The sequence below is a fragment of the Oncorhynchus keta genome, unplaced genomic scaffold, assembly GCF_023373465.1.
Source record: "Oncorhynchus keta strain PuntledgeMale-10-30-2019 unplaced genomic scaffold, Oket_V2 Un_contig_1361_pilon_pilon, whole genome shotgun sequence".
In the NCBI taxonomy this organism is placed as follows: domain Eukaryota; kingdom Metazoa; phylum Chordata; class Actinopteri; order Salmoniformes; family Salmonidae; genus Oncorhynchus; species Oncorhynchus keta.
Genome location: NW_026278290.1, coordinates 75921 through 80185, shown reverse-complemented (window position 1 = coordinate 80185; position 4265 = coordinate 75921). Strand labels below are relative to the sequence as shown.

General features: G+C 47.8%; 1 long non-coding RNA gene across 4 annotated transcripts; it reads right to left on the bottom strand.

The window, feature by feature from the left end:
• Positions 1-2184: 2184 nt before the first annotated feature.
• On the bottom strand, positions 2185-3106 carry LOC127918182 (uncharacterized). Of its 4 annotated transcripts, none has more exons than XR_008099373.1 (4): positions 2904-3048; positions 2638-2744; positions 2533-2585; positions 2185-2333 (listed from the first exon to the last, which is right to left on the bottom strand). It is a non-coding gene; the product is annotated as an uncharacterized LOC127918182 (long non-coding RNA). The 4 variants fall into 4 exon arrangements; XR_008099374.1 differs by having other exon boundaries at positions 2203-2386; positions 2638-2797; positions 2957-3106; XR_008099371.1 differs by having other exon boundaries at positions 2203-2386.
• Positions 3107-4265: the final 1159 nt, after the last annotated feature.

Here is a 4265-nt window from a genome sequence, read left to right as displayed (position 1 = left end):
AATTAACTGCTATGAGACTGCCTGCTGTAGGATAGGGTCATATGTGGATGTTAATGTCTGACCCACAGAATGTGATGAAAGAAATAAAAGCTGAAATAAATCATTCACTCTTCTATTATTCTGACATTTTAACATTCTTAAAATAAAGTGGTGATCTAACTGACCTAAAACAGAGAATTTTTACTAGGATTAAATGTCAGGAATTGTGAAAAATGGAGTTGAAATGTATTTGGCTAAGGTATATGTAAACCTCCGACTTCAACTGTACATTTCTCTCCCTTTATCTCTCTCTCTCCCTCCGTCCCTTCCTCCCTTTCTCTCTCCTTCCCTCTGTCCCTTCCTCCCTTTCTCTCTCCTTCCCTCCGTCCCTTCCTCCCTTTCTCTCTCCTTCCCTCCGTCCCTTCCTCCCTTTCTCCCTTTCTCTCTCCTTCCTCCCATCCCTTCCTCCCTTTCATCCCTTGTCTTCCCCCCTTTCTCTCTTCCCTCCATCCCTTCCTCCCTTTCTCCCTTTCTCTCTTCCCTCTGTCCCTTCCTCCCTTTCTCCCTCTCTTCCCTTCCCCTCCGTCCCTCCCTCCTTTCTCCTCCTTCCCTCCGTCCCTTCCTCCCTTTCTCCTTTCTCTCTCCTTCCCTCCATCCCTTCCTCCCTTTCTCTCTCCTTCCCTGTCCCTTCCTCCTTTCTCTCCCTTCCCTCCGTCCCTTCCTCCTTCCCCCTCCGTCCCTTCCTCCCTTTCTCTCTCCTCCCTTCCTCTCTCTCTCCCCCTCCGTCCCTTCCTCCCTTTCTCTCTCCTTCCCTCTCGTCCCTTCCTCCCTTTCTCTCTCCTTCCCTCCGTCCCTTCCCCTTTCTCTCTCCTTCCCTCCGTCCCTTCCTCCCTTTCTCTCTCCTTCCCTCCGTCCCTTCCTCCCTTTCTCCCTCTCTCTCTCCTTCCCTCCGTCCCTTCCTCCCTTTCTCCCTTTCTCCTCTCCTTCCCTCCGTCCCTTCCTCCCTTTCCCTCTTCCCTTCCTCCCTTTCTCTCTCCTTCCCTCCGTCCCTTCCTCCCTTTCTCTCTCCTTCCCTCCCCTTCCTCCCTTTCTCTCTCCTTCCCTCCGTCCCTTCCTCCCTTTCTCTCTCCTTCCCTCCGTCCCTTCCTCCCTTTCTCTCTCCTTCCCTCCGTCCCTTCCTCCCTTTCTCTCTCCTTCCCTCCGTCCCTTCCTCCCTTTCTCTCTCCTTCCCTCCGTCCCTTCCTCCCTTTCTCTCTCCTTCCCTCCGTCCCTTCCTCCCTTTCCCTCTCCCTTCCTCCCTTTCTCTCTCCTCCCCTCCGTCCCTTCCTCCCTTTCTCTCTCCTTCCCTCCGTCCCTTCCTCCCTTTCTCTCTCCGTCCCTTCCTCCCTTTCTCTCTCCTTCCTTCCCTCCGTCCCTTCCTCCCTTTCTCTCTCCGTCCCTTCCTCCCTTTCTCTCTCCTTACCTCCGTCCCTTCCTCTCTCTCCATCTTCCCCCTTCCATCTCTCTCTCTCAGGACCTGGTAAAGAGCCACCTGATGTATGCTGTGAGAGAGGAGGTAGATGTGTTGAAGGAACAGATTAAGGAGCTGGTAGAGAGGAACTCCCAGTTGGAGCAGGAGAACAGCCTCCTGAAAACCCTGGCCAGCCCAGAGCAGATGGCTCAGTTCCAGGCTCAGGTCCAGCCCAGCTCTGGCTCCCCGACAGCGACAGGCTCCTCTAACCCCCAGCCTCAGCCTCAGCCCCTGCCGTCCTCACAGAGCTCTGGGACCTCTACATAGCCCCCTTCCTCGGAGAGACGTACGCAGGAGGGAGGAGAACCTTTACTCTACTGCGAACTGACCTCATGCAATGCAACAAGAACCACTATGGCTCAATCAAGGAGAGACTGCTACAAAAATAAAAACCATGTTTTGCACATTTATTTAACTGACCAAAGACAATGATGGACACTTGTGTGTCAGGTGTTCTCTTCGCTTGTAATGCTTCAGACGATCGCCATGGAGACCAGGGAGGTGAATGGAACAGATGGACAGTTGTCATGGAGATGAAACAGACAACTGGTACACTGTCTTCAGATCTCTACAGTGACTGTTGAATTGTGCCGTTGCTGCCATTTCTTTACATTTTCATTTTGTTGGAATATTACCTAGCTGTGATTTGAATCAAAGAACAAGAAATGAGGTGCATTATCTGTAGGGATCATTAAAGAAAGAGAAAACAAGACCCCATCTGGTATGGGGCGTAGGGTGGAACATACAGTCCATTCTAAAATTGATGAAATCGTTTTTTCCACATCAATCACCTCAATCTACCCCGTAATGACTAACCAAAAACAGTTTTTTCCACATCAATCACCTCAATCTACCCCGTAATGACTAAACAAAAACAGTTTTTTCCACATCAATCACCTCAATCTACCCCGTAATGACTAACAAAAACAGTTTTTTCCACATCAATCACCTCAATCTACCCCGTAATGACTAACCAAAAACAGTTTTTTCCACATCAATCAATTCAATCTACCCCGTAATGACTAAACAAAAACATCAATCACCTCAATCTACCCCGTAATGACTAACCAAAAACAGTTTTTTCCACATCAATCACCTCAATCTACCCCGTAATGACTAAACAAAAACAGTTTTTCCACATCAATCACCTCAATCTACCCCGTAATGACTAACCAAAAACAGTTTTTTCCACATCAATCACCTCAATCTACCCCGTAATGACTAAACAAAAACAGTTTTTTCCCACATCAATCACCTCAATCTACCCCGTAATGACTAAACAAAAACAGTTTTTTCCACATCAATCACCTCAATCTACCCCGTAATGACTAAACAAAAACAGTTTTTTCCACATCAATCACCTCAATCTACCCCGTAATGACTAAACAAAAACAGTTTTTTCCACATCAATCACCTCAATCTACCCCGTAATGACTAACCAAAAACAGTTTTTTCCACATCAATCACCTCAATCTACCCCGTAATGACTAAACAAAAACAGTTTTTTTGTAATTTTAGGAAATGTATTAAATATAAAAAACGTTAATATCACATTTACATCAGTATTCAGACCCTTTACTCTGTACTTTGTTGAAGCACCTCTGCCAGCGATTACAGCCTTGAGTCTTGGGTATGATGCTGCAAGCTTGTCACCTGTATTTGGGGAGTTTCTCCCATTCTTCTCTGCAGATCCTCTCAGGCTCTGTCAGGTTGGATGGGGAGCATCGCTGCACAACTATTTTCAGGTCTCTCCAGAGATGTTCGATCGGGTTCAAGTCCGGGCTCTGGCTGGACCACTCAAGGACATTCAGAGACTTCCTGAAGCCACTCCTGCATTGTCTTGGCTGTGTGCTTAGGTCGTTGTCCTGTTGAAAGGTGAACCTTCACCCCAGTCTGAGGTCCTAAGCGCTCTGGAGCAGGTTTTCATCAAGGATCTCATTGTACGTTGCTCCGTTCATCTTTTCCTCGATCCTGACTAGTCTCCCAGTCCCTGCTGCTGAAAAACATCCCCACATCATGATGCTGCCACCACCATGCTTCACCGTAGGGATGGTGCCAGGTTTCCTCCAGACATGATGGTTGGCATTCAGACCAGAGAATCTTGTTTCTCATGGTCTGAGAGTCTTTAGGTGGTTTTTGGAAAACTCCCAAGCGGCTGTCATGTGGCTTTTACTGAGGAGTGGCTTCCATCTGGCCACTCTACCAGAAAGGCCTGATTGGTGGAGGGCTGCAGAGATGGTTGTCCTTCTGGAAGGTTCTCCCATCTCCACAGAGGAGCTCTGTCAGAGTGACCATCGGGTTCTTGGTCACCTCCCTGACCAAGGCACTTCTCCCCCGACTGCTCAGTTTGGCCGGGTAGCCAGCTCTAGGAAGAGTCTTGGTGGTTCTAAACTTCTTCCATTTAATAATGATGGAGGCCACTGTGTTCTTGGGGACCTTCAATACTGCAGAAATGTTTTGGTACTCTTCCCCAGATCTGTGCCTCGACACAACCCTGTCTCGGAGCTCTATGGACAATTCCTTCGACCTCATGGCTTGGTTTTTGCTCTGTCATGCACTGTCAACTGTGGGCTGTTATATAGACAGGTGTGTGCCTTTCCAAATCATGTCCAATCAATTGAATTTACCACAGATGGACTCCAATCAAGTTGTGTAAACTTCTCAAGGATGATCAATGGAAACAGAATGCACCTGAATGCTTTCTGGTTTTGTTTTATAAATTTGCAAAAATGTCAAAAACCTGTTTTCGCGTTGTCATTATGGGGTATTGTGTGTA